Below are 19051 nucleotides of genomic sequence, written 5' to 3' on the forward strand. Positions count from 1 at the left end.
AAGATTAAGAGCTCTTACTCTAGGTTCTATCAACCCTATATCCAAAGAAAGCTCCCCTGTGGAGCTGGCCCAAACATGCAAAGGAAAACACATAATCCAATTTTGAGATAAAACTAAACTGGTGCAGACTCACAAAGGCAATAACCCACATAGAGGATGATATAAGAGATTTAAAGTAGAAAGGATATTAAAGATTATGCAGTCTAACTCACTTTAACAGATGAAGAAACTGAGGCCTAGAGAAGAAAAGTGACCTGCCCTTGTTCATTAGCCAGTTCTGATTTAATGGGAAAAGTTCTTGACTTATGGTCCGATGAGACCAAGGTTTAAAGTCCCAACTTCTCTGTTTGCCATAAGAAGTCATTTAACTAACATGACCCTCAGTCTCCTCTTCTAGACAATGGAGATGATGATAGTTTATACTGTCTGCCTTGCTGCCGCAAGAGAAAAAAAATGTTTATATGGTCAATTACAATATATTTAATAAGTATAATGTGCCCCATGCAGTGACCATCAGAAGTTCTCATCATACAGAACTGTAACACTCTCCTACATCCCTCCTAGCTATAGGGGTTATAACAGGATTTCTTTAGCTCTTATATTTCTTACAGCCCTATAAGTATATCCTTTGTCCTTTACAAGGTATATATCAAATATACACATATTATATATGTATATATACATATATATATGCATGTGTGTGTGTATAAAATCTTCCTATCCTTGCTAGATTATAAGCTCCTTGAGAACAAGGATTATGTCACTTTTTGTCTTTGTATGTATATCACTCAAGCCAGTGTCTGGCATATTAACAAATGCTCCCTACTCTTTCCTGGAAGAAAATTGCTGCTCACCTTCCAGGACTCCTCTACTCTATTTTAATTTCTATTTTGTATTTCTATTATATACTATATTTCTTATAGCATTTTATCTACACACTCCTTATGACCTCAAATCCTTCCTCAGAACTTACTTGTTTGTGTACCTGGAGGAAGAGAATGGAGACCTCTAATTGATAAAATTATAGTCTTTCAGAATTCAAAATGGACTAGGAGGTAATCTAGTCCAACCCTACATTCAAAGCAATTTCCCCAGACCCATTCTACCTACTATTCCCAATGGACTCAGCCCCCAATGGTAGTTTCTTACCTTTTATAAATAGCTCTAACAAGTCTTGTGCATTGGAGAGCTCTGGGTTATATCTGAACACAACTTCCAGAGGGCAACTCATCAACACTGAGCTTTCTAATATCTATGGGCTTTTTTCAAAAAGTAATTCTCACTCAACCCCTCATTTCACTGGGGAAGCAAACTTCCTGTGATACCCCATGATGTGACAGTCTTAACCACTCTCAGTCCTCTTCAACTGTACACTGAGACTGAGCACAGATGGAGTGATTCTCCATTATCCCTGGATACACCGTTATGTTTCCCAAGGGTAACACACACACACACGCACACACACACACACACACACACACACACACACACACACACACACCCTTCTTTGAAGCCAATCTTTCTACCTTATCCTTGTTGTAATATAGGACCCATCATGCCTTCAGGGCTGTTTCTAAACTTGGGTTATCTAGGGGACTTGGAAATAGCCTTAAATTTCACTTTGCATTGGGTATGTACAAGACACTGGTCTACATGATGGAGAGATGAGTTTTAGTCCTCAAGGGACTTACAGGAGGAAGGATGGAGAGGATATGACAGACACATAAATTAGTCAGACCCATAGGTCGAACTCTGCTGGGGGGGAAGGAGTTCACTAGCAAAGGGCTTAAGAAAATTTGAGGGAGAGCTCACTTGTACCTAGGGGCATCAGGGAAGGCTTCTTAGAGGAGACACCTGATCAGGACTTTGAGGGGCAAAGATTCCAACAGTCAGAAATGGGGTTGAGGAGAGGGAAGGTCTATTCAAGGTGTTGGAAATAGTCCATAGGAATTCTGAGAGATGAGAGAAGAAAACACAAAAAAAATAATAGTCTAGTTTGGCTGAATGTAGAGTGCCTGAAGAGGAATCAGGTGAAATATGGCTGAAAAAGGTAGTTTGGACATAGCTTTCAAGGATCCTTAAATGCCAAGGTTAGTCATATGCCCTTTATCCTGTAGGCATCCAGGAGCCACTGACAGTTTCTGAGTAGGGGTATAATATAGTCAGACCTGTGTTGTTGGAAGATTGCTTTTGTAGCAACAATATCACTGTTGGAATATTGGAATTAAACACTGGGTTTGGTATCGTCAAAGGAACTCTCCAGTTTTCCATATGCAATCCAGACTTTCATATTTGTGTTTGATTCTGGGCCCATTCGTGGTGTTTGCCAGTGTTATATGGCTGTAAAGTCATGGAACACCAACTTCTTTGAAAAAGAAGCAGTATAATGCAGTGGAAAGAGCACTGGTGCTAAAAACCAAAGCCCTGGGTTCAAATCTCACCTTTGAAGCTTACTACCTCACCTATCCCTCCTAGGCCTCAGCATAATGAAAGAGTTCGACTAGATGGCTTCTGAGGTCTGTCCAGTTCAATAGCTATGACTCTAAGAAGCAATAGAGAGGTATATGAGGGAAGTGAGTCCAGCTGCAACATTTAACGTATTAAGAACTCTAAAGAAGAAATAAGTTAAAGGATTTAATGAAAGAAATATATGATAAAAAAAAAAAAGGTAGTTGGTCATGTTATAACAGCAAAGGATAACTGATGGACATCCCATGTACTACAGAGGTCTCCTCACTATGGCAGAACAAAGCAGGGAAATCTTCCAGGACATTGCATGGACCCTAAACTGTGAAAATATGGAAAGACAATGTGGTGTAGAGGATATACAACTGGTCTTGAAGCCACAAAGATTTGAGTTTAAGTCTTGTCTCTGACCATATTGTCATGTGACCCTGGCAAGTCACTTAACCCCTTAGTGTGCTAGATAAGGCTATAAGACTATAAGTAAAAAACAAGGCATGGATACACACTGATAGAGAGAGCTCCCCTAGATCGATGAAAGTGTAGGTCCGGTAGAATGACAAGAATGACCCAGGAAAGACAGACATGGATGAGTTAAGATCAGCATCCTCTACATCAGTGAAAAAAAAACAGAATTTTTGCGGCTCTGTGAAGGTTAGATAGAGGAGGGGAAAGATTAGTAGCATAGAATCCTTTGAGGAAACTGTTACAATATTCTATTACAGTAAACCCCACCCTAGAAGTCATAGCAGTACATATGCAAATCAAGTCCCAGGAGTAGCCCTGGAGATTCTAATGCTATCCATGGCAGAGATGCAATCTTCACTCTAAAATGACCCTGGCTTACACAACTAACCTCTTGATCAATGATTACATACTTCAACTTGTTAGTAAAGAGCTCTAGAAGCAACTTTTCCACATAGAATGCAATAGTGATTCCCAGTTCCAGTTCTAAGATAACCCAGGGAGTCTCCATTTGGTGAAGAATTTCTTCCAAAAGTTCTCTAAAATCATTCTCAGGATGAAATTAATTTTAATTGCCTTTAATTTAAAAAACTTAACCATATGCCATGCATCACTTCTGGGAGGAGATGTGCCACAAAACAACAAAGGCTATAAATTCAAGCAATCTCTGGTCCAAATTACTTTTTTTTCTGCTGTAATTTCTTTTCATGTTCTGACTAGGTTAAGGAGAAGTTAAGATTCTCAACAGGGGACAATCCAACTGATGGATCTGTTTTCCAAACCTTTCCAACTCTCTTACGTGAAATATGATTCTCATTTGCAACTTTAAAAAAACAAAACAAACTCGGTCTTCTTCATGGAGGGGCTAGGTTTTCATGATGTTGACACAAAAAGAACAAAGAAATGTTATAGTACAGTGGTAAAAAGAGTGCTGGGTTCGGAGAGGGACATATATTCGAATCCTGGCTCTGTGATTTACTGGCTACATGACCTTGACCAAGTAATTTCACTACTCTAAGCTCCACTGTCCTCATCCATAAAATGAGGGAGTTGGGCAAGAAAAAGCTGTATGATCCCTTATAGCTCTAAATTCTGAACTCAAGAAACTGAACAATGTTACCAGCCAATTGGTGGTGGGAAACATTGTTTTACTTCATGATGTCAAATACTGTGAACCCATTTCTTTTAACCACAGATAGGATTGTCGATCTTAGTTTGACACAGTCTGGTTGCTATTTTGTGCTCAATAGACAGTATAGTCACAACTAAGGTGTAACAACTAGTGATATTGCCTCAGGATGCTGAAATCTAAAGGGTGCTAAAAGAACTTGAAATAATTAAGGTAAGGACCTACTTATACAAAAATATTTATTGCAGCTCTTTTTGTGGTGACCAAGAATTGGAAATCAAAGGGATGCCCATCAACTGGGAACCAGCTAAACAAACTGGCATATAATTGTAATGGAATATTATTATACCATAAGAAATGATGAGCAGGATGATTTCAGAAAAACCTGGAAAGATTTACATGAACTAATGCAAAGTGAAGTGAACAGAACCAGGAGAACATTGACCTAGCTATTCTCTTACAGTGATGTAAGAAAATCCCAAAGGACTTCCAATAAAACACTTTCTGCCTCAAGAGAAAAAACTGGTATTGACTGAATACAGACTGAAACATTCTATTTTTCACTTTCTTTCTTTTTTTCTTTTACTCGAGTCTTCTTATACAAAATGACTAATATGGAAATGTTTTACGTAATTGTACATGTATAACCTACATCTAGTTGCTTACCATTTCAGGGAAGGGAAAGAAAAAAGAGAGAGGGTTAGATTTTAGAATTCAAAACTTTGAATAAAAATGGTTTTAAAAAACATTAACATTTAAATTATTTTAAAAAATAATTGAGCTTAGCACCTTCTTGGTATTCCTCTTAAAAATGATTGAAACAAGACGAGATTATAAGGCCTCCTTGCACAGCAGCCACACATAGGTGAATTCCCTCATCTCTCACACCTCTTAATTCTTACCTAACCCTTAATCATTGAATGGGTATTGGCTCAGATAAACTGAGGGCTAGGAAAGACCTTAATTTAGAAAGGCCAAGGTCATCCATGGAATCTCAAGCCTTCACCTATCTTCTTGACTTTTGATTTGCCACTGGACTTCAATGACTCTGAAGGAGAGAGTGAGGCTGATGACTTTGCACAGCTCTGCCTCACTTAAATCTAATTCAAATTCAAATCAAGGTAGCACCCTTGTGATGTCATTGGTCCTCTTCAAGAATGAAGGGCAAACAACGTTATGGCATCAAGGAATCTCCCAGCATCCCAGATTTTGAGGCAGGTTTCATGTCATTGCCCCAAGGGCATACCTTGCCATACCTCAGAAAGATAAAACCAATATTTTGCTAAATATCAATTATCATCCACTCTCCATTTTCTATCAGCAATTCTATTTGATTCTCCATGGAACATCATGCCTCCCCCAGGATAAAATGATCACCTAAAATCTCATCACTCAGCTTTTTGAGACTCAGCACCTTCTCAATGCCCTCAGTTGCCTCTCCTCTCTAATTGGAAGATTGAAGGATGGAACAACAAACTCCTGTCAATACCTTACTTTACAGAGGGCCCAGAGCTTTACAAGTCTCTCCCAGTCCTCGCCATTTACTAACCGCTTACCATGCATGTGACAAGCATTGTTCTAAACAGTGAGGATACGATGAAAGGTAAAAACAGTGCCTGCTCTCAAGAAGGTCACTTTTCAGTGGAGGAAGATAAGGGTTATATTTGTGATTTCATTCAAATGGGGAAGTCCTAGGTGATTTTTTTTTTAACCAAAGCAGGTCAGCACTTTCCCTGCAATTTATAATCTTAGAGAATTGTCTAGAGCGCTAGGAGGTAAGTGACTTGCCTAGGGTCACACAGCCAGTAGGTATCAGAGGAAGGATTCGAACCCAGATCATCCTGGTTTTGAAGCTGACTTTCTATGCACTATGCCATACTGCCTCCAATGGAGAAGACTCTATAAATAAATGGAAACATAAAAGATATATACAGAACATATAGAAGGTAGCTTTAAAAGGAAAGATTCTCCTTTTCCTCTGAATTCTCATCACTCTTGGTTTATACCCTGTTCATTGCCTACAGCTCATATTTCTCTCAAGACACTCCCCTGTCACATAGATTCAGAGACACATTGAACTGGAAGAAGAACTGATTTGGTCTGTAAGACCCACCAGGATTCTCTAGGTGGGCAAAATTGCTTTGAAAAAAAATTCTGAGGACATTCTAAAACTGAAAGTGCAGAAATCTCTCGTCCATTTGGTCCAGTCTAAAAGCACAGTTTGATCCTAACACCTGGCTTCCTTTTGGGTCGGTAGTCTCTCTCAGCAAACAGCAGTAATTACAGTGCTGGTGACAATGACGATAATTATTATTGCTGATAGTCATGTACTGATTTAAGGTCTCAAAACATTTTCCTCAAAGAGCCCTCAGAAGTGAGCAGATAAGCATTCTCTCGTGATTTCATTTATTTGGGAAACTCCCAGTTTGAAAACTCAAGCTGTGCAATCCTGGGCAAATCATTTAACCTCTCAGTACCCCAAGTGGTTCTCTAAGATTAGGAGTGAAAACTTTACTCTCATCTTACACGTGAGTAAACTGAGGCTAAGGAGAAGTTAATGGCTTTTCCATTTGTCCATAGTCATAATAATAAATGTCAATCCTGGAATTTAAATCCAATTCTGCCAATTCCATGTCACGTACTTGTCCCATTATGTCTCTGTACCTCTCCAGTCAAACTAGGCTCTGAGTTTTAAGGCTTGGTAGTGTTTGTTTACAAGTTCGCTGTACTGGCAAAGTTAAACATACATCCTTTTGCAAAATACTCTTAAAGGCACCTTCAATATGAAATTTATTATCTTCCTCAACCCAAGAACTTTTACTACCTGCTGTGTGAAGATAAGGGCTTACAGCTGCCCCATGAAAACTCCTAGAACAATTCCTGTGGCTACCAAGTTATCATTTTTGCAGGCACAAGGGACATATGGAAGGTAGAAAAAAAGAAAATTTCCATATATTCTGGGAAAATATAAAGAATCTTTAAATGTTTTTTTTTTAAAAACTGAGGTCAAAACTAGGATGACTGACATATGTCATCAGTTTGGACAGGACTGAGGGATTCTGTTGGCCCACTTCATCATGGCCCAGAAACAGAAGTACTGATGAGGGGCACTTGTAGAGTAGAATGAATGAGCTTAGGCAAGTGATTTATTATGAGCAGTGAGAAAGAGAGAGGGTGAGGGGACACAGAAGAGAGAGATAGAGAGAGACAGAAAAAGAGACAGAGAGAGAGACAGAGAAAGAGAGAGAGAAAGAGAGAGAGAGAGAGAGAGAGAGAGAGAGATTGGGGAAGATGCCAAGATTGAGATAATTTGGGTGACTGGAGGGCTAGTGGTGCCCTTAATAGGAACAGAAAAGTTTGGAGGGACAAATTTCCAACTTAAAAATTCTATGAATTAAAACTGAAAAGACAGCAGCAGAGATGTCAAGGTAGTGACCCCAGCAGAATTCCTGAATTCTGAAGGAGAATTTCTGCTCTTGTAGACCACCATAGCACCCAGAGGAATTTTTTTAACAGGAAAGAGCCTAACTGCATGTAATAAACAGAGCAGACACTGCACCTTGGGTGCAACATCTTCATCTGAGATTCTGATACGCCTTGTCAAGCTTCCTCTGTTGGCCACTATGGATGCCAGAGCTGATCATCTGAAACAAAGGAGTCATATACTTCTGAAAAAGACAGAGTGAAAAAGACATTAGGCAAGTCCTAAAAACCCATTCTACTCTGATCTGAGCCCTAAACATCGCCACTGACCCTCTTGGGTTGCTTCTTAATGAAACTGAAGTGACTCCATAGCTGAAACCTGTCAATGCTGACTTTCTCAGTAGTATCTCAGACAAACTCATCTGTCTCTGTCCAGCGAGGAAAATATTTCCACAACAGGGGAAAGAGGAAACTCTTTATGATGAAGGAGAATGAATTCCATGGCCTGGCCTGGGGCCAGCATGGGTAGAAATAATACTTTTTTCTCCTCTTAATCTATTTTACTCTATGAAAAGAAAGCCCACCTCAAGCCCAGTTGGGAATTGTCAGGAATCAATGTAAAAAAGGAGGGATTGTAGGGTTTGGGCCTTTCTGCTTGTAAAGGTCTACAAATTTATCTGTGATTCTTTGTGATGATCTCAAAGGATGTTGCCTTTCATTCTCTTTGTACATATTAGGATATCAAGAAAAAAGACATGGGTACATATGGTAACAGCTAGAAAGCAATACCAGAGCCAGGGACAAATCTTTAAAACTGAAGAAACAAGATTTTAGGTCATCTGGTCAGTCATCAAGCATTTAATAAGCACTTATTGTGCTATGCATTGAGAATATAAATGGAAGCAAAAAAATAGTCTATGTCAAGGAGCTTATGTTCTAATGGAAAAGATAACACATAAAAGGGGAGCTGAGGGGGATCAGGCAGGGATGGTAACACAGTGCAGAGAATCATGTATGACAGAGAATCATGTATGACTGCTCTAGGGCCCTTCTCCAAAATGGAGTTTCTGGGAAGAACACACCAATAACAGAAGAGGTCTATAAGAGCAGAATCAGGAGGCAGCTGAGGCACAACGGTGTAGTCCAGTCAATCAGGAAAGACTGGTTTGAGATTCTTCTTCCTCTCCCAGTCCTTTCATTCTCCTCCCACCTGACAATCCCCAATCTCTGATTGAGCTGTACAAATTCTCAAGTCCATTAAGTTGCAATTGAATTAAATTAATCTGAAATCTGGCCCTTAAAACCTCTATAGAAAACCTCGATCTCAGTAGTAGTAGTAGCAGCAGCAGCAGCAGTAATAGTAGTAGTGGAGGTGGTAGTGGTGGTGGTGGTGACAGTGTTAGTAGTAGTGTTGATGGTGGTGGTGGTGGTAGTGGTAATAATAATAATATCTAGAATTTATATAGAAGCTTAGAGCTTGAAAACTGCTTTACAAATACCTTTTTATTTCTATATCTACTCTTGTACATTTGACAGAGAGGTGGTAGATGACAGGTACATAATATTATATACTCTTTCAGCTGTAGGATTGCATTGGTTAATTTTGCTTAACTGGGTTTATTTCTGTTATAAGGGTGACTTTATGGAGAGAACAGACAACCAGAAATAAATGAGCTATTATTATCAAAGTGCATTGATAAAACATGAAAAGAGACTATAGTGGGTTATCTGTGTAACACAATACATGGTAAAATTTCAATTCAAATTGAAATGAATTTGTCATCTGATAGAAGTGGTCCTACCAATGGTGTCTACCTCCCATCTAGATCTATAGCCTATCCTTGTCTATCCATCCCATTAGATTTTTGTCCAGGTGTTGTCATGAGCTTGCCACAGAGTCCATCCAATGAGATGAATATCTTCTTCATTTTCTCCTTTCATCACATGGATATGAATGGATCCCACTGTCCATCTATGTTACCCCTTCTTCCCTCTCACCACGTGACCATTCCATTTTCTTTTTTCAATCATACATTTACCTTATAGCACAGGACCATAGATATAGACCTAGGGTAGAAGGAATGTTGAGGAAGTCTTAGAGTTTAATCTAGTCTAAATGGCCTCATTTTACAAATGAAGAAACAAGACCCAAAGTAACTTAGGATCACTGAGTTAGAACTGCAAGAAACCTTGAAGGGCATTCAGACCAGCCATCCCTTACAAAGAGAAAATTGTGGCACAGAGATAAAATGATTCACCCAAGCTCACATAGGCGGTAAGTGGCAGAGCTGGCATTTGAACCCAGGTTCTCTGATTCTCAATCCAGAACCTTAGTGACTGCACTTCTAGCTCACCTTTAAAGTTCCTTATTTATTATGTTTCACTCACAGAAAAATATACCATTCTACAAAAGCAAAACCAAAAAAAATATGTTGCTCAAAACAGAAGTACCAAATGTTCATATTTCTGTTCAATCCCTCATCTCCTTTCACAACAGTTCATTCCCCCAACATTGAAAGTCAATAACGAATGTAGGGTCATCACCACTCGTCTTGACCTTTGTCTTGCCACTGGACTTCAATGACTCTGGAAGAGTGAGGCTGAGAGCTTTGCATGACAGAGCCTCACTTAAATCCAATTCACACACAAGTCAAGACAGCACCTCATGATGTCATTGGTCCTCTTCAAGTAAGGAACATGCAGGAAAGGACACAGTCATTTCACAGTGGAGTCTGCCTCCCTCTCTTCCCCTGCTGTGATCAAGGCCCTCTCTATCAGGCATTCTTAACTCTTCTCGTGTGTGAATACCCCCTTTGTCAGTTTGGTGATGTCTATAGACTCCTTTTCAGAATAATGTTCTAAAATGCATGAAATAAAATACATAGGATTATAAAGGAAGACAATTATATTCAAATAAAGATGCTTTTTTTTTCAAATTTACAGAGCCCTCCCCTGAAATATATACAAAGGTACCTCTGAGATCTATAGGAATGAACTTTTCCTTGCAGTTACAGAAACCTACTACAACACGTGAAAAGAAGATGAGTTAATTTCATCATCTGCCATCTCTAACTTTACAAGGATTAGTAGGCCAAAACTGCAGACGTCTTTTCCTGCTCATCCACTATTATGGCCTGCCACAGAAACTAGAATCATTTGACATCATGGCATGTATTTCAATCCTCCTTGTCTTTTGAGAGAATCCAAGATTTGAAATCATTTGATGATTGGGGGGTTTTTATTTTATTTTTATTTGTTTTTTTTTAAAGAAATAATAATACCTAGCATTTCTATAGCACTTTAAGGTCTGCAAAGCACTTTATAAATTTTGTCTCATTTTATCCTCACAACCACCCAGGGAGGTGGGTAGTATTATTATCCTCATTTTATGAAGGAGTAAACTAAGATCAAGTGACTTGACCAAGGTTATACACCTAGGAAATGTCTGAGATCAGATTTAAACTCAGGTCTTCAGTGTTCCGTCCCCTGCACCAGCTACCTGCCTTAAAAGAGTACTCCTGAATATCATTAACTGTAGTGCTAGGCATTGTGCCAGAGATGGAGGAAAATGAGGTCCCTTTCTACAGCTCAATTCAATTCAACATGCATTTATTAAACCTCTCCTTTATACAGGGGACTAAAAGTATTAATGGGGATCATAGGACTTAAGAATTTAGGATCAGAAGGAAATTTAAAGACCTTCTAGTCTGCCCCCAACATTTTACAAATACTGCAAAGATGGAAAAGGTTACAAACTCTGCCCTCAAAGAGCCTACTGTGTAACAAGAGTAAGACATATACTCAAATAAGTAATATACAAAAAGTAATACCCAAAGTGTAATACAAATATATATGTGTATACATATACATACATACATATACATATCTATATCTATCTATGTAGATAGATATAGATATACATATATACCAAAAAAAGAATTAAGTGAAAGGAGAGATCAAAATAATGCTCTGGAGAAAAAAAAGAGAAACAGAGCTTTCCACTTGGAAGAATTATGGAATACTTAATAAACAAGGTCAAAGCAAAGGTAGTCTTGAAAGGAAAAGGAGGCTCATAAGATTGAAAGTTGCAGGGAATTCTAGAGGTCATCTTTGTGAGGAGGTTAAGCTTCCTCATTTTGTAGAAGAGGAGAAAGAAGACCCCAGAAGTGATGGGACTTGCCCAAGTTTACACAGATAATTTGTCACTGAGCCAGAATTTGCACTCAAGTTCTTTGACTCCTATTCCTAGATCCCTTTCTCTCCATACTAGATTATTGTTTACTCTTTATTCTCAAAGGGGACCATGACATCAGGAAGGTGATGCCGTGCCTTGCACACGATTTGGATTTAAGTGAGGGAGGGCTGTGCAAAGTCACCAGCCTCACTTTCTCCTCCAGAGCCATCTGGATCCAGTGACCAGATATAGATCAGGACAACTGGAGATGCCAGAGATGGAGGAGGAGATTAATAGAAGAGCCATTTCAGCCACAGGGAGCACACTGGGAAATATCCACTTTGGCTGGAACAGATTATACAAGAAAGGCTAGAGTAAGACTGGAAAGTAGGTTGGAGCCAAAATGTATATCAATACGAGTTACTTCTACTTTACTCTCTAGGCAAGAGGAAATCACTGAAGAATTTTGGTGAGAGGGAAGATGCAGCCAGATCCCTGCCGCTCAGGCAATTGTCTGAAAAATAGACTGGAAGGAGACTTATCATTTAACTTGACAGGTGAGATAAAAATACTAGGAAACTAAGAACTTTCTGAGACCAATCTGGCTCTTAGTGTATATACCAGGAATGAAACTGTCTTCATGAATCACTATAAATCATGGGTCTATCTGCACAACTTCTCTTCTCTGCGTATAACTACCATGCTAGCTCAGGCTCTCTTAATTGGACTTCTTTGCTCAGATTTCTTCTAATTTCCAAAAATCATCTATGCAACAGTCAAAGTGATTTTCCTAAAGCACACATCTTGACCAGGTCACTCCCACACCTATGTATGGCTCCCTGTTACCTCCAGCATCAAATACAAAGTCTTCTGTCTGGTATTTAAAACCCTTCACAATCCGAATCCTTCCTACCTTTCAACCTTGCACATGGCTCTCCTCTATGCCCTCTACAATCTAGCCAAACTTGCATACTAATTATTTCTCATATATAATACTACATCTCCTCTCTCCCGTGTCTTTGTCAGGGCTATCTCCTAAACCAAAGACAACCTTCTTGCTCACATCTTCCTCATGGAATTCCTTTAAGACTGAGGGCAACCACCACTTTCCAACTACCCTGCAAGAGTCTTCCTCTCTAAGGTTACCTTGTATCTGCTTTGTATACATTTGGCATATAGTCCCCGTGTATGTACTTGTTGCCCCCTTCCACACTGCCATCCCTTCCCTCAATTAGAATATGAGCTCCTTTGAGAAGTGAATTTTTTGGGTCTTTTTTTGCTTTTTCTTTTTATCCCAAAAGTTTGCAGCGTTTTGCTTTTCCTTTGTCTCTTCTGGACTTAGTACAGTATCTGGCATATAGCAGATATACTTTTAATAGATGTTTGTTAATTGATTGTTAAGTTCATTAAGTGAAAGTTATCCCTGACAATTCAGCCTTGGCTACTGGGTTGCAGTTTATCTCTGAATTTCATAATGAAAGAACCTGAATCCCAAATTCTTGGGCCATCCTCATAACACTCAGGCAGGTTAATTTACAGGTTCAACTTTGTGTGTTCTGAGGTTGCGATACTGGCACATCTTTAAAAAAAATAAAGCATTCTTCTGTGAGTGATGCATGAATCTCCACATTTTCAAAGGTTGAATTCAGCCTGACATCCTCATGCTTGGTCCCAGATAGTACTAGAGATTTGAGGTGGAAGGCTAGGGTTAATGATACTTCCTGCTTCCAATTGAGACCAGATATGCTATGAGAATATTCTTTTCCATGACATTCTAGAATGTCCCTATTGGCCACTCCACAAATTTTTAGAAATAAAGCAGAAAAAAAGGCTGGTGTGAAGTGTAAGCTTTAAAGATTTAAAGCCTCTTTGTATTAGATCTGGCTCCCAATATAACACATTTTTAGTATTAAGACTATTTTGCTGTTCACCCCAGATTAGCAAGACTGTTGGGAGAAATCATGGATCTTGCAAATTCTTTCTTTGAACAAAATCTAACCTGGATACTGGCAGTGTGGTTCAATGAGGCTCATTTTATAGAACTAGATTTAGAGTCAGAAACCATGGTTCAAATTCTACCTGTGCCATTTAGTACCTGTGATTTTGGATCAGTGGTGTCAAACTCGAAAGGAAATGAGAGCCACTAAACCATATATAAGGATCCTTGCAGCTTGTATTTGTTGTCCAATCATTTCAGTTGTGTCTAGCTCTCTATGACCCTAGTTTGGGGATTTTCTTGACAAAGATACAGAGTGGTTTACAATTTCCTTCTCCAGCCCATTTTGCAGTTGAGAAAACTGAAGCAAACAGGATTAAGTGACTCTCCCAGGGTCACACAGTTAGTAAGAGTCTAAGGCTGAATTTGAAATAAGAAAGATGAGTCTTCCTGACTCCAGGCCTGGCAATCTATCCACTGCTCCATCTACCTTCCTCACAGACTGCATAGTAAGTTAGAAAACCACAGTTTAACATCATCTAGGTCCTAATATATTTTGATTTATTGTGTGAAATCTTTCCCAATTACATTTTTTAATTATTTTATTTGTTTCCCAATTATATTTTAATCTGGTTCCTGTAGAATTCTGCAGTATTGCCTTTGCTAGTCAGATGGTTGATACTTCCACCTTGCTCAGTTAACCTCTCTGATTAATTACTTCATCTTTAATGAACAATTGCCTTGTGATTAACAACAATCTCAATTACCTCATCTATAAAGGGTTTTAGATTAAATGATCTTTAAGGTCCCTCATAACTCTAACACTATGATCCCATGAACTGGTGGAAAAGGTTCAATCTCCTCCACATTGGACGGATGATCACAAGAGCTACTGGAAAGGAAGCAGTGCTTCCTGGGTCAGAACCAGGCCCAGATGAAGTAACAGCTTCCTGGCCTGGGTTCTTAAATCTTGTTCAGCTTGAAGCGGAGGAAGCCTTACTTTAGCCATTGCCAGAGGGTTGCCAATGCCAGCATTGCTGAGTGGGTGACAATTTAGAGGGATAGGGGAATACCTCCTACACAGGCACAAAAGGCAAAAGAGCTTTGGTGTAAATCCTGTTCTACAAATACCTGTTGAGATACATACAGCAGGAGAGTAATTAACATATAAGGGCACATCCCTATACCAGCTACATTATTTCTAGGTTAGTTATTCTGATCTATACAATGATCCAATCAATCCAAAGGACCCAGATTGAAAAATGCTATCCCCCTCCAGAGAGAGAACTGGTATACTCTGAGTGTAGACTGAAGCATCCTTTTTTTTTTTAAACTCCCCCTGCTTTTTTGTTTCTTGCCTTTTGTTGTTGTTTTTTTTTTATTTTTGCAACATGACTAATATGGAAGCAGGTTTTTCTTGATTTTACATGTATAATCAATACCATATTGCTTGCCTTCTCAATGGGTAGGGGGGGGTAGAAGGGAGAGAATTCAGAACTCAAAAAAATTTTAATGCATGTTAAAAATAAATAAATAAATCATTAAAATTATTTCTAGATCTGAATGTGTACTTTATCGCAACTAAGTATGTTGGCAGAATACATAGTGCATAATATAAATACCTCATATAGATAGAATAAATTCACAACGACCCAGGGTTGTTTTAGAGTATTAAGCTCTCTTTTAAAACGTGAATGAACTGAGACCCACCAAACTGGCAAAAAAAAAAAAACAACCCACAATCAAAAGCAATAATTCTCAAAGCACGTGGGAATGTAGAGAAGTAGGTACATTCATTTATCACTGGTGAAGCTGCAAGGTTGTAGGATCTTTTTAGCTAGCCATGTGACACTTTATGGTAAAAGCAAGAAAAATAACTAAGCCATTTGACCCAATAATCAACGGGCAGTATACCCTGGAAGTATTATCACACTGGAGAGCAAGAGGAAGAGGAAGGGATTGTGGTGGGGGAAGAGAGGAGAGGAAAAAAAGAGGGAGAGAGAATGCTAAGAATCTAGAAAGGATGATCCAAAAATATTGTGGTACTTTGTGTATTTAAATTAATTAACTTAAATACAAATAGTTATCAAGAAAGTTTAATTGGTTGAAGTGATTACCAATATTAACTTCCTAACAAAGATTTATATTTTGAAAGGGGAAGAAGGAACAAATATGAAGAAATCCATAGGAGAATTAGCAATTGCTACAGTAAATATACCCAGCCCATCTTCCTATTTCCCTGAATTTTCCTCAAGTATATTTCCTAAGAACTCATCTTTTGACAACAGAATTTCACTTGGCTTTTAGATCTATCAGCATCACATTTTCTGAGAGGCAGCAGGGTTGGGGAGGAGGTAAGTGGTTTTAAAAATTGTGTTTGACTTTCTGTATCATCATCCGTCTCTTTTTCCATCTCTCCTCTTCATAAACTCCTCTGTTACTAACCTGGAGAAATGGAAATTTGCCTCTTATGTTTTATGCTCCATCATTGCTTTAATGTGCACCCAAGTTTCCCTAGTTATGACCATGTAACATTTCCAATAGTAATGTCAACCATAAACAGTATTCCTACCATAAAACAAAACAAAACAAATTTTTTTGAAGAATATTCTTTCCTCCTTCACTAGATTCTCCTAAACAAATTGAGCGAGCTTTAGTTCAAATTGAAACAAAACAGAAACAGAAGAAAAGGGTCCCAGACTCATTACAGAGTTAACTTGACTCCCTTTTTTTTTTGCTCACAGTGAGAAAAACATGACCTTAAATCACAAGCATCACTGTCAATGAGTACTAGAAAACCAAATGCAGTTGAGGGCAGGAAGATCAAAGCTTAGCACCTGGAAAATGCCACATGGTGCAGATTAATAAAACAATACCCTCCATTACATAAATCTTGAACCAGGTTACTCATGGACATACACACAAAAAAGAAATTACTGCAGGGGTCAGATAACTGATATATAATCTGCACACTCTCCCCTATCAGAGACTACTCCTTCACCCTAGATGAGTGCTGACACGGGGCAGTGAGACGTTATTTTGTTTTAAATTTCTTTTGTCTAAAATTGACATTATAGGTTTTGGACCTGTATCCTGTACATCTGCAAGCCAGCGGAAATACCAAGATCTCGCATGTTTCTTTGATTGTTACATTTAAGATATCATGTGTGCTACCAGCCCAGCTGCTGCAAGGCATTAAAGGCCGTTACTCTAGGCTTGTAAAGTACTTTGGAAATACTATAGACAAGGATTAGAGAAGATGAGGATTCCACATGGTTTCAGGAGGGATGATAAACAGAGGGCTGTGCACTATAGTTAAGTTGATCTATGGGCTGCATGTGGGGAGACATATCTTGAGAACTCTTCTGATGAATTTGTGAATGTGTGTGTGTGTGTGTGTGTGTGTGTGTGTGTGTGTGTATGGACAGAGAGAGAGAGAGTAGAGGAGCAAGGAGAGGAGGAGGGAGAGAGAGAAAGGAAGACAGAAGAATCAAGAAAAAAGAGAGAAAGGAGAAACAGAGAAGGGAGGGAGAGATGGGTGTTGTGAGAGGAAGAGTCTAAAAGAAAAAGGGACAGAGAGAAAAAGAGAGGGTGAAAAGGCAGAGAGAAGAGAGAGACAGAGAGACACAAAGAGAGGGAGAGAGGGAGAGGGAGAAAGAGAGAGAGAGAGAGAGAGAGAGAGAGAGAGAGAGAGAGAGAGGGAGAGGGAGAGGGAGAGAGACAGAGAGAGAGAGAGAGAGAGAGAGAGAGAGAGAGAGAGAGAGAGAGAGAGAGAGAGAGAGAGAGAGAGAGAGAGTTTTGAAACTTGACATTTTAGCCCATTCCAAAGCCCAAGGGAAAGGGCATACACCTGGAGTATTTCCTTAGCTCTTTCTGACAGCCTAGGAATAGAACCCAAAAAAGCCCAGATTTGTGGAAGTGAGAGTTGAACCAAAAGAAAGTCCTAAGCCCAGTGGTCTGATGGATTCTGTATAAGCATTCCTTCTTGAGAACTTCAGGACTTGTTGAGAATGTGCTGGCATTTTTCCTGGTAATAATAGTATTCAGGGGAGGGGTACATGGTGTGGTAGATGGAAAGTCAGTCTCAGAGTTAAGGAGATGTGGGTTCAAGTCCAGCCTCTGCTATATGGTTCTATGACCCTGGGCAATTTTCTCAGCCTCTCAGTGCCCCCAAGCAGCTCCCTTAAGACTCCATGAGGCAGTACAAATGCTCCTCAGTATTGGTGGAGGAAACTGGGGTAGGAGTTCCCTACCCCAAAGAAATCACAGGACTAAACCAGTGACAGTGGCGGTGATTATGATCATTCATATGGACTTTTTTACATGGAAATTCTAAACAATCTCCAAATTCTTATTGTTGACGATTGCGGTTGTTCATTCATTTCAGTCATATCCAACTCTCTGTGACCCCATTTGGGGTTTTCTTGGCAAAGATACTGGAGTGGTTTGCCATGTCCTTCTCCAGCTCATTTTACATGTAAGGAAACTGAAGCAAACAGGGTTAAGTGATTTGTCCAAGGCCACACAACTAGTGAGTGTCTGAGCCTGGGTATGAACTCAGGTGCTCCTGACTCCAGGGCAGGCACTCTATCCACTGTGCCCCCTAGCTGCTCATAACTTTTATGCAGATACATAACATAATCCCCTGCTCAAAATCACACTAATACAAATGTTTTTGTAAGTATGGCATATGATACATACATATGAAATATGCATATATAAGTGTACATATATATGAAATATACATATAGATGCACCTAAATATGTGTGTATATGTGTATATACATATACATATATACAAGTACATACACATGTATGTATGTGCATGGTAATACATATATACAAGTACATACATACATACATACACATATATATATATATAAGGTGTGTAGCCTAGTAGATAAAGTGTAGGCATCAGAATCAGGGAGATCTGGCTTCAAATCCCATTTCTGACACACAGTAGCCATGTGATCCTGGGCAAGCCCCTCAACCCCTCTGTGCCCTAGGCAATTTTCTAAGACTATATAAGTCTCCAAGGATATGCAGACCATATTTGTAAAGGGAAATTTTTCCATGGGAGTTTCTTAGGCCAATGAAATGACAAGTCCAAAAGAATGGCATTTGCACATGCGAAAAACATAGGATGACTCTGGTTAGGTGGCACAATGAATAGCACCCTCAGGAAGTCCTGAGTTCAAATTTGGTCTTAAAAGTTTACTAGCTGTGTGACCCTGGGCAAGTCACTTTTGTCTGCCTCTATTTTCTCAAATATAAAATAAAGATAATAGGACCTAATAATAATACTTTACAGATTTGTTGTGAAGCTTGAATGAGATATTTATAAAGGGCTTACCCATACATAAATTTAAAAATTCAATATTACAAATTATTAAGCACTGTGTGCCATCCTAAATTCTAGGGATACCAAAAAAAAAAAAGCAAAAACAAAAGACCACAATCC

Source organism: Notamacropus eugenii, chromosome 1, assembly GCF_028372415.1.
Source record: "Notamacropus eugenii isolate mMacEug1 chromosome 1, mMacEug1.pri_v2, whole genome shotgun sequence".
NCBI lineage: Eukaryota > Metazoa > Chordata > Mammalia > Diprotodontia > Macropodidae > Notamacropus > Notamacropus eugenii.